Source organism: Ochlerotatus camptorhynchus, unplaced genomic scaffold (genome assembly GCF_037179485.1).
Source record: "Ochlerotatus camptorhynchus isolate MF236.1 unplaced genomic scaffold, CSIRO-AGI_Acam_v1.1 ptg000445l, whole genome shotgun sequence".
Classification (NCBI taxonomy): domain Eukaryota; kingdom Metazoa; phylum Arthropoda; class Insecta; order Diptera; family Culicidae; genus Ochlerotatus; species Ochlerotatus camptorhynchus.
In genome coordinates, this window is record NW_027040931.1 from 580,240 (window position 1) to 592,559 (window position 12,320).

The 12,320-nt window shown below is 36.8% G+C and overlaps 1 long non-coding RNA gene across 1 annotated transcript in view; it reads left to right on the forward strand.

The window, feature by feature from the left end:
- The window catches only part of LOC135711939 (uncharacterized), a 214,519-nt gene that overhangs the window by 61,250 nt on the left and 140,949 nt on the right, over window positions 1–12,320 (forward strand). The window lies entirely within an intron of this gene.

Sequence of the window (12,320 nt, forward strand, 5' to 3'; positions counted from 1 at the left end):
GGTCAAACGGCCGAATGATGAGGAGGACGAACGGTTGAAGGGCGGTACATTTTTATGGGAAGCACATAGATGGAAAATGTCGGAAATTTCTTGACAGTCTTAAGTTTTACGTTGAATATTAAATGACTAATCATCTGAATTGATAGATTTTTTGGTTTTATAAAAGAGTAAGCAGGGAAGAAAGGAATAAAATATATTGATATTGCAATCCCAGCTTTTCAATGTCAGTGTAAGTACGGATGGGGATGGCAAAATAAAAATACAATCTGCAATAAACTTGTAAACCAATCGATTCAACATCAACTTGTAATAAAAAAAAACAACATTATAAAGTACATCCAATACAAATATTTAACCGATGGATTCAACCAGAGGTTATAAGAAAGAACAAACAGAGCTGAAAAGACAGAAAAATAATGATAATGGGATCTTAATAGGAGAAACGCTCCTATATTGGCCTTGCTCCTATTTTAGTCATGTTTTGGCAATATTTAACGTTTTTTACAACTTTGACTATATGTTTAGTATTACTTCTGCGTGAAGTCAACGATTTACATAGTTGAAGATGCTAATTTCGAATAACAGACTTAAGTGGTCATTTTTATACGATATATGAGGAGGAGATGAAAGTATAGAATTGATAGTTCCGTTTAGAGTACGGCAGTGTGAAAATTGCATATAGAGAGTAGATAGCGAGCTAGGACAACTTTTAAGTAAGGTACAAATCGGTTTTATCATCTCTCTTTACCAAACTCCCCCTCCTCCTCTATCTAGTAGTCTAGTCTAGTATAGTATGCACATACACAGCCAGTACTTGAAAGAATCCTGGAAATGATAGAAATACATCTATCATTTTCTTGTCATTATTAATGCCTGCTGCACATCAAGGATGTGAAACAAACAATAAAGCGGCCAGGTCTACTGTGTAGCGTTTAGTTAATTTTTGTGGAAGTGAATGTTTACCATGTCTACTTAATAAGTATAGACAGTGGTTAACATTTAATCCACAGGTAATCAAAGAGCGGGGACATACCGTACCAACCGCTCCGTATGCAGGATTTGAAAATAGGCTATATAAATCGTTGGGAGTGACAGAGCTAAGAAAGTTAATGTACACTCCTTGGTTGTCCGATCTCCTGGGATGGAACACAGGTATTTACCCCTGGTGTTCGAGCGTACACACCCACACCATCCCACTGCCATCCCTCAATCGATCCAGCCGACCTCAGTCGAAGGGCAACAGAGAGCGGTGTGCGGACGTAACCTATACGGAGGGAATGCTGTATTCGCCTAGGTTATAGCGCCCTTGCTCGCTATTCGTTATTCGCTGTCTACAATGAGAAGAAACAATGCATGAAATTTATAGTGAGTAATTTTATAGAATATATATATATTCTATTTCCTCATTGTGTCATTCGACCTTTTGTCCATCTTTCCATTCGACCTTTTGACCCCCTTCTTATTATTCAACCTTTTGTCCATTCGACCATGTATCTCTTAATTCGACGTTTAGACTATTCCTATTTTGGACCATTCAACCTTTTGTCCCTGTTTGAACCATTCGACCTTATGTGCATTCGACTTTATGTTCATTCGACCTTTTTCCATTCAACCTTTTGTCGATTCGACCATTTGTTCATTCGACCATTTGTCCATTGGACTTTTTAACCCCCTTCTCCGCATTATACCTTTTGTCCCCTTTCGCACCATTTGACCTTGTGTTCATTCGACCTTTTGACTCCCTTCTCATCACCATTTGTGCCACAATCGTTTCAGCGCCCAATTAGTATTGATTGAAAAAAAAAATAAATAAATGGTTCTTCGTGAAGTAACCATGAGTAACCACCGTAACAGGCCTGTGACCATATTACATAATCTGTTCATGCGGTGATAGATTGCAAATTCGGCATACTTTTTATGCAAACCTGCAATAGAATCTTACATTTCGCGGTTGGTTGTTGCTTTGAATTTTTCGATAACCCATCAAAGTAAATTGCACCTTAATGAGACAGCAGTTGCGTGCTCACTGCAAAAAATACTGCTTTGAACTGGATAACTCATGCTCAAAATTTATAAATCTCGTTTTCAATCGGCATTTTTGTCTTTCTTCTGGTTTGCACCTCTTTTGCAAGCCATTTTAATGATTTGGTCTGCTGTTAACGCCATACACATAAACATGACTCACACAAGCTTCACGCACATGAGGTTTTAGACACATGAAAAGTAAAAATAATCCAATTTGTTCACATTCTGCGATCCGTTTAAACTCGGGCCACCCCTTGAAGCTCCCATCTGCACAATTTAATAAGAGCTTTTCAATAGGATACTCAAAATTACCATGATCATGACATGGTTCGCTGGTTATACACTGTAAGATTGTTGTAGGAACTTCACACAAACACAGCAAAACATCTCACAGACTCAGTCATGGACAGCCGCTACCTTCGTATGATCATCATAGATTCTCTTCCAACAGATTGCTCACTTCATCGCTCGTCCATAAGAAACAGCAACGAAGAAGGTCCCTCCATCCCCAGTTTATAGGTCTGCAAAATGTGCTGCCTTGCGCTGTATCTCACCATCGCATTCGAAGTCGGTGGTGATCATTAGCGAAAATGGTTGGTTATTAGTCGAATAGCACTTTAAATTATTCATCCGAGTTTGGCAGTTCAGCAGCACAAAAGCAAGCAAAAAGAGCGGACTTCCGCCATTCCGTTTCGGATTTTGGTTTCGACGAGGGGGTGGGAGTGTAAGAGAAACAAATCCAAACGATACAGTAGCCATACGCTGATGCTGGTGCCCATGCCGGTGGGTTTTCGCATTCTAGCACCAGATAATAATTGTGCCACGCATTATGACTCAAGATGTCAATCAAACTTTATTCTGTGGGTATTTGTTTTGTTAGGCTATGGTTAGGCTATGTTGCTGTTGCTGATTCAACCCCTTGAAGCTACTTGCGTCTTACGACGCCAATGACATAAATCCACTGGAAGCCAAGAAGCATGATAAGTCTTCCAATCTTGCTCGAGCGGCCACAGCATAATGAAGCAAATTTTCAGTGCCACTTTCACACGACTTTGATCGTTAGAGTCGTAATCTTTAGAAATCCAAATACATGTTGGTGTACACATATGATGTAACTGAAACCATTCATCAGCGTTTGCAGCATCCATCTTTCGTGTTCTGCTTTTGTTTCGTACCTACATGTAGTGTTTAAGGCATATCCCTTCGGAAGAACTACAAAATGCACAAATTAGTAATTGGAACTGAAGAAGAAATGAGCCATGAAATTATTTTTCAGAGCCTTCTTTTATCTCAAAAAGTCAGCACCGAAAAATCTTATATTTCAGCTCAGCATCTCCCGTTCATTATACTCTGGGCACGCAATTTGCATGCGTGAATTGGCAGAATGTTCAAGGCACGCCAGTTAGCCAATTCCAATTTACGGAAACAGTTTGCTCAATTCCTTCGTAAATCCCTCGGCTCTTGCAGTGATGCAGTGATAACAATGCAATCAATTGTTAAAGGGTGCAATAGTAGGTTGGACGAGGGGATCAGATAACCTTTTGTTATCTTGTCATGGTGGGTTCATTTGTTTCGTTATTTATTATCGATGGATGGTTAATTATTGGATAAAACGTTAACTGTTAATCATGATTGTGTCATCGTTCAGGAATTGCTCGGTCGTAAATCTGAACCTTATTGCATACCAAGCGATGAATTGGCATTAATGCAATCGTGCATTGCTATAAGTGTATGATTACAGTTATTGGATGGTGATAAAAATGACGATAAGGCCGAAACAAATGTGCATTTTTACTTTTGTCACTGCACATTCGAATCTGACGAGGGGAGGTCGGAGAAAAATTAATTTAAAAATAACTAAAACCAGAAATAATGGTTTGATCCTCGTACATACTTTTCATCTACGGTTTTTGAATGTAAGATTTCAGCTATAAATCAAGTTTTCGGTATTTTAAATAATGTTGCTTACTTTAGATATTTTAGAAAAGTATAACCTCGAAAACTGTTACACAACTTTAAAACACTTCCTGATCCTATGGAAACCAAATATGAGTTATTCCGCGCCAAGTGACCGAGAAAACATACAAAAGTGTGATTACGATTTGAATCAAACGTGGAGGAGATGTTTATTTTAGTCTAACTTTTAATAAGCCAATTTTTTTGGACGATCAAAGCACCCCTTGGTCCAGGGAGCATTTTAAATTTTTCGCAATTTTCAAGTAAGCACTACTTTCTTTTATCAATATCTCCGGAACAAAGATAGCTACAATTTACATTGTGGAGTGTATTTATGAGAAACATAGGCGAGAAACCTAAATACGAATTTATTAATTTTGCCCAGTGTTGCTAAATATTTCATACATTATTTTTTTTCAGATTTTGTCAACCCTTTCTTTATTTTAGACTGACGAAATCGGGAAATTGATTCCCCATTATTTTTACGATAAAAATTATTACGGAATAATCAAATTGTTATACTTATGACTGTTATTTGTAAAAACTCTTCTAAACCATAAAATAATAAGAATTATTGAATCAATTTTCCCTTAACGATAAATAAATATGTATCAACATTTATATAAGAGAAAATGTGTGTATATATTAGAGTAGTTCAAAATATCGATTTTGCTCCACCAAGCTTAATTGATTTCAAATCAGGTCCTGGTAAATTTCCCAAAATTTTAGCTCATTTATATGTGAATTCATACTGCACTGGTCATTTGAAGTTAATATGGAAACAACTATGGGAAAAGTGAACTCATCGGCTAAGCTGTAATGCTCTGCAAACAAGTTTCCTATCTGCTCACATGTGAAATTCTCTCAGATGCAACTTTGCAGAAGACTGCATTTTAATTGAACGTCAGGATAATTCGTTATTAAAGGGTGTCCCACATCGAATTGCATCACAGAAAAAAAAATGCTGTAGAAAATTACCTAGTTGACCGATCCTTTTATAACTGTCAGACAATAAAATATAATCCATTAATAAGCTTTTGGAATATTTATTTCATTCAACTTCAACACGCTTAACTCCACTCATTAGGTTCTGTAGAACATCTGGCTGCAGCTTCTTCTGTATGGAAACCCATTTTTTCTTCATGTCTTCCTCTGATTTTACCTCCCTAGGATGCTTCCGTAGTGCCTGCTTTATAATAACCCAGTATTCTTCGATGGGTCTTAGTTCCGGTACGTTGGGGGAGATTCATGTCCTTGGGTACGAAAGTGACCCCGTTGGCTTCGTACAACTCCAGGACAACATTTAAACAGTGACACGAAACTACATCTGGCCAGCAGACCGTAGGGCCCTCGAGTTGTTTCAACAGAGGAAGCAGACGCTTTTGTAGACACTCCTTGAGGTAGATCTACCCGTTCACAGTCCCAGTAGTTACGAACGGCGCACTCCGTTTGCCAAATGAGCAGATCGCTTGCCAAATCATGTATTTCTTGGAAAGCTTTGAAAGTTTCTGCTTCCTTACTTTTTCCGGAACATCAAACTTGTGCTAGGCGGTGAAGAACAGTAGCCCCGGAAGTCCGCCTTGACGTAAGTCTCGTCATCCATGATGAGACAATGAGGCTTCGTCAGCATCTGGGTGTACAGTTTTCGGGCCCGTGACTTTCCCACCGTATTTCACCGTTCGTCACGATTTGGAGCCTTCTGCACTTTGTACGTATGCAGTCCCTCTCGGTCCATGGCACTCTGAACGAAAGACTTGGACAGATTCAACTATTTGGCCACATCCCTAACCGGGATTCCGCTTAAATGCTTTCACGACACGCTTGTGATCCTGATCACTAATAGAACATCAATTCTAACCGCATTTCTCCTTCCGTTCGATGCTCAGAGTTTCGTAGTAACGTTTAATCACACGATTCACCGTTGACTGCACGATTCCTAGTTGTTTGCCGATGTCCCAATGGTAGAGTTGAGGACTTTCCATGTGCTGGCGTAAAATCAATTCGCGGTGTTGCTTTTCGGGTGACGCCATTTTTTCCTACTTTCTAAAAATTGACAGCGTTAAAAATACAGTGTAAACAATACACTCTAAACTACTTCTTCCCAAATTTTCAAGAGAAAATTCTCAATAAGTAATTTTTACAGGGTTTTTTCTGTGATTAAATTTGATGTGGGACACCCTTTAATTAACTAGGAAGATTATATTCTTATGACAACTGCTCACCAGGCAACATTGTGCATTGTTTTAGGAATGCAATCTAGCGAAATTAATAACTCTAAAACAAATTGACGCGAAAGTGATTCTTTATTTTGGACAATTTTGACGTAGACTACGTCTTACGGGAAGGTACTGGGGGTAAATCGAAAATCTAAAATTGCGACCGTCACGAAAAGGTGTAATTTTTTGAAAGCTATAAGCTTTGTCATTTATAGATGAAATTAAAATCCGAATACACCAATCGATAGGAAATTCCTTTCGTAAGCTGTTGCAATAAACGTTTTTTTTTCAATTTTTCATAAAAAAAAAACTGTTTTAAAAATGGAAAAATAAATAGTGATAATGTTATCACTGTTTTCTTGAAATAAACGTTCTCCCCAAACCCAGTCCTCATAATTAAGTACAATTTGGTTGCACATCGTGCTGCTTGAATCAGACAAGTTATTAAACAGCGCTGCTAATGTGATTCAGCTCATTTTCGCTTCGGACGGCGGGTAAGCAGGTAGCAGCAGCAGCAGTAGCAGCAGCAGCAGCAGTAGCAGCATCAGCAGAAGCAGTAGAAAGGCGGTTCCTGTCAAGCGCGCAGAGTTTGAGTTTTGCACCGCGAACTTTGCGCGTCGTTCCCGTCGAGATCATTGGCTGCTGGTAGCGGCGTCGCCTCGATGGCGCAAGCGCTCCTTGCCTGAATGATAACTACAAATCTCGATTACTTTTCGGAAGGACATATCAGCTTTTGTAAACAACGCATTTTATCGTCGGTTTGGCATAACTAATAGCTCGCCCCACATACTAACACCGCTTAACAGTTTGGGAAAATTTTCCCTAGTACTAGCATGCGTGGGCGAGCTACCAGTTACACCAAATCGACGCGTTGTTTACAAAAGCTGATACGTTCCTTCGAAAAAGTAATCGAGAAATACTTCTTGGGCTGTGTACCAATTGCCGAGTTACATTTAACTCGTGGTTAAACGTGACAATTTGTAAGTTAATTTCAATGTTCGAAAATGCCGGAAATTGATCAGTTTTCAAACAGAACTCAGCCACGGTTACCAAAATTTAACTTCTAGTCGGTCCGAAATAACCACGCTCGTATAGCAGCGTTATTAGATAACTCATCTGTCACTTTTAACCACGAGTTAAATTCAACTCACCCATTGCGACACAGCCTTGGAAGTAAAATTAGGGCCATCCATAAATTACGTATATTTTTGACCATTTAACCCCCCTTCCCTCTCGGAGCGTGTTTGCAATACACCTAATATATGGCCCACTTCTGAAACCCCTCTCCTCCCTCAACTACTACGTTATTTATGAAAGTTCCCTAATCATTGGGCAACACTGAAAGACAGCAGCACACACCACACAAAATGGGTTGGACATTTATGCGAAATTTCGGTATTGATAGTCAATATTTCGCGATCAGAACATTTTAGCTTGAAATCCCTCCATTTAATTCTCGGTACATCTCTAATCTATTGATTGAATTGAAAAAAAAAAAAACTTAATATGGTTTTTTTTAAGATTTCGTGCGTTTTGTGAACGCACATTCATTATTTTGCATAAGAAAACGGGAACGGGGTGTTTCTGTGGTGATAAAAAGGATAAATGTGATAAATTATTAAACGGTACCTCTATTTATGTTTTTAGATTAGCTATGAAAGTCCCTGCTACTTGGAAAATTATGCTAAAGAACGGTTTATACAACCCCAATTTTTCTTGCATAATTCTTCAAGTAGGAGGGACTTGCAATGCTTGTCTCTTAGCAAAAATAGAGGTACCGTCGAGTTTTTTTCAGTGCTAGGTTGTGAAATTGGACAGTGAGTGTTCAAAAGGGCCTACTTGTAATGTTCGATTCTCTTCATCGATTTTCTGTTTACATTGCTATAGCAAAGCGAAACAATTCAAGCTGAACATTGCATTAGGTCCTAAGTAACACTGACAAGATTCTCTTCGTCGAATTTCTCCTTGAATCCACATATAGATAAAAGAAGTTTTTATCTAGCATCTAATACGACAAACACAACAAGAAATGATTCTGTGCTCAAGCTATTAAGGCTGTGTTCCATTTGGTGAATTTAAACTTAAATTTGACAGATGGAAAGTTTTCAAATAAACCTGATATTCCAGCAGACTTAATTCTGACAGACAAGGAATCAATTTGACAGACGCTTTCTCGAAAATCGGCCGATGTACAACAGAGGGATTTTCGAACATCTTAACTTATTTTCGAAGTGTCAAATCTAAGTGAAAATTTTCCAAATGGAACACAGCCTTAGTATTTTTTTATTTGTTCAATCGGTAGATAAAAGATGTACCGAAAACTTATTGGAGGGATTGATGGCTAATTGATATCATCTCGATCAACTATGAAATGTTGCATAACATTGATGCAAAATTGTGCACTCCGTTTTTGTGTGTGCATTTATTTTTAGCGTTTTGAAGTTAAATCGCTGAGGATCAATCTCATTACCATAGAAAAATTTCAAGGGTACAGATATCAGCTCTCACAAAACTTATAACAAAGAAACTGGAACTTCACGTTTGTTGCAGTCCAGTACACAAGGAGTTTCAATTTCATGAGTGATGTCACAACCGTCCAAGATTTATGTCCTAGAAATCTTGAGGTGATAGGGAATATCAGCCATCAGCCATCATTGTTGGACGCTTCAATGAATCACATGAAGAAAGCCTTACTAATATCTGATTGTAATTTAGGAACCAAATGAAATAAAATATGTATTCGCATTTTTATGAGGTCCTGAATTTAACCAAGTTTTACTAAGTAGGAAATCCAAAATATGTACATAGGACACCATAGGTTACTTCTACTGTATTTTAAATCAATATCCAGAAAAAAGGCAAGAGAATTTCACTACACAGCTTAACGTAGTCTACGTCAACCCTGCACGACCGTCTTGTACACAAAACCACAATTTTTTTTAGTAATGAAAGGCACCATATTTTGGTCAAAAAATAATTGTACTAAACTTGTACGAAACTGGTATTGAAAATGTATCTTTTAATAATTCATACATCTTGAAAACCAAGACCGCTGTGATTTTGCCGTCTTAGTAAGAGTTTTATAATTTTTGACTAATAAACAACTTTTTAGAAGACACTCTTCAAATTGAATTATTAAAAAGTTACATTTTGAAAAGCAGTTTAGTACAAGTTTTGTTAATATTTTGTTGTACCAAAAGATGGCGGTTTTTTATTCCAAATACATTATCCAAGATACACAATCACTAAAATGACTCGTTTTGCAATTATTAATTTCGTTCCGCGAGATTGCATACCTAGACCACTGTAACATTGCACAGTGGTACAGAATGCAGATTTAGGTGGAATGATATGTTTTGAGCCTGAAATTGAAACTTTAGACTAAAAGTCTCTTCTACAAAGTTGTTCCTTGTAGTTAGGCCCTCATTTTTATGACAATGAATTCTAGGGTGGTTCTTATTATCATTTAAATCAAATATCTAACTTTTTTGTTTGAATAAATTAAGGTATACATTCTTCGGCAAAGTTATAGCTGAGCTAATTTTAAGCAACTTCGTTGAAAACAATTTTTTTGTATCTCTTAAATTGGCTGATTTAGAGCTATTTTCTTGAATTGAGTTAGGGTGGCTCTTAAAAAAACAGGTTTTTTGCTCTATTTTTCTTATTTCGAATTTCTCAGCAGAGGTGTCTTTAGATAACTTTTAGATCTTAAGAAGGCGCAATTTTTTGCTGCACGAAGCTTGTCAATATCTTTCGCCGATCAAGAGTTATTGACTCTGATTTTTATTTGAAATTTATCATGAAAGTCATCTTCTAGAGACTTTTAAAACTCTTTAAGACGAATGTTTTATAGCCGAATTTGTTGCCTCTATCTCTTCTAATAAAAAAGATATGCTCAAATATAGTAAAAAATATGAATAAATTCAAATTGATTTTATACGAGTTTAAAAAATAACATACCTCCAATTTTTTCATATTATGAAGAATAACATACGCCCTTTCAAATGCTGCAAAAAAACTTTTTTTTTTGTTTGCCCCAACCAGAGATATTAACATTTGAAAAGTGTATATTTTTAGTATACAAACGTCAATAACTCTTGATCGGCGAAAGATATTGACAAGCTTTGTGCAGCAAAAAATTGCGCCTTCTTAAGATCTAAAAGTTTTCTGAAAACACCTTTGCTGAGAAATTCGAAATAAGAAAAATAGAGCAAAAAAACTGTTTTTTTAAGAGTCACTCTAACTCAATTCAAGAAAATAGCTCTAAATCGGCCAATTTAAGAGATACAAAAAAGTTGTTTTCAACAAAGTTGCTTGAAATTAGCTCAGCTATAACTTTGCCCAAGAATGTATACCTTAATTTATTCAAACAAAAAAGTTAGATTTTTGATTTAAATGATAACAGGAACCACCCTAGAATTCATTGTCATAAAAATGAGGGCCTAACTATAAGGAACAACTTTGTAGAAGGGACTTTTAGTCTAAAGTTTCAATTTCAGGCTCAAAACATATCATTCCACCTAAATCTGCATTCTGGACCACTGTGCATTGGTTTGTATACCGCGCACATTAGGGCAAGAAATCCAGGCTACTATGTCATAAGTGCAAGATACAGTGTTGCCATGAAAGCAGTCAATTCTAGATAAACATTTCAAAAGGTGCTTTCTGCATTGATCGATTCTCTTCATCGACTTTCTTCTTCTTCGTTGGTCTCCGGTTCATGAGTTGATGGGTCGATAGGTAGGTTCCAGGTGTGGGAGCTGCCTCCCAGGCGTCGGTAATATTGATGCTCAGCACGGAAAACAAGATTGACGGAAAACAAATCAAGAAATAAATTAAACAAACAAAAAACACATTGCCAGTTTACTAAAAATCTATTTGTAGATTTATTGGGCAGTTATCTACTGAAAACATTAAAAATATGGGAAATGTAGGTAATGTCGGCCTACATGTCCCTAATTTGGGCCCATACATAAATTTAGCAATCGACTAAATTTTCAATAGCGACCAAAAATATCCATTAGTACCGTCCTACTGACGCGTTCATCTAGATAAAATTGATAAATAGATAGATAGCGATGGGCCCAAATTAGGGACATGTAGGCCGACATTACCTACATTTCCCCTGATTGGTCTGAAGAGGGATTTCCTCTGCTTTGGAGAATGCTTAACAAAATAACTTTCTTGTCATGTTTATTTTTTTCTTCAAACATTCGCTATCACAGCCACTATACTTTGAGCTTTTGTTGTTAATCTATCTTTTATCTATAACTTATGAACAACACATGAATTTCATAAGCGTGACTTATGCATGATTTTTGGGTAACATGAGGGAGCTCTTATACGATTTTAACCATTTCATTTATTTCAACGTCCATGGTTCGGTTCCAGTCTGCTCCGATTTATTATTTTTTGTCTCATTTGCATCAGTGTAGAGAACTCAGCTGAGTATCTATTAAAAAACAAAAACGAATTAATATACTATCCTTTTTTCATGGATTCGATCATTTTAGACCGTATGGAACATCTTTTGTTTAGCCCTTTTTACAAAAATAAAAAATTTTCATCTCAAAACAACGAAAATCCTTCTTTGAGAGAAAGGGTTAATGAATGAATTTGATGACAATTTTCAAGGAACTTCAATGGATAAAGAAATTCAGAGGAGAATACTAAGGAATTGAATTGTTGGGAAAACTTGGAACCATTTACGAACCAAAACTCGTTTTTTCGGATTACCCTGGTAAACTTTTTTTTTTTTTGATATATTGTCAAATACCGCACAATATTTTTTTTAGTCGGCTTGACGTGTAGGAACTGGATATCGATGTCTGACGCCATTTTAATATCTAAGATGATGGCTTCCGGTTACAGCAAAGTTGGAAAATACTGTCGTGATTCTCCATCTAATAATATTTTTTTCGGAAACCGTCACCCTGAATTTTAACATGGCGTCAGATATTGAATTTCGGTCCCTACCGTATGCGTGATAATCTTTGCACCATTAAGCAATGTCAAAATTTAAAAAATCTCAAAAATTTCGTTTTTGAGTTTTTTAATTTATTCAAAGGGGGATGTTTCTCAGAGTCTTAAACTATGTTAATCATCGATCGAGTTTCCACTTGC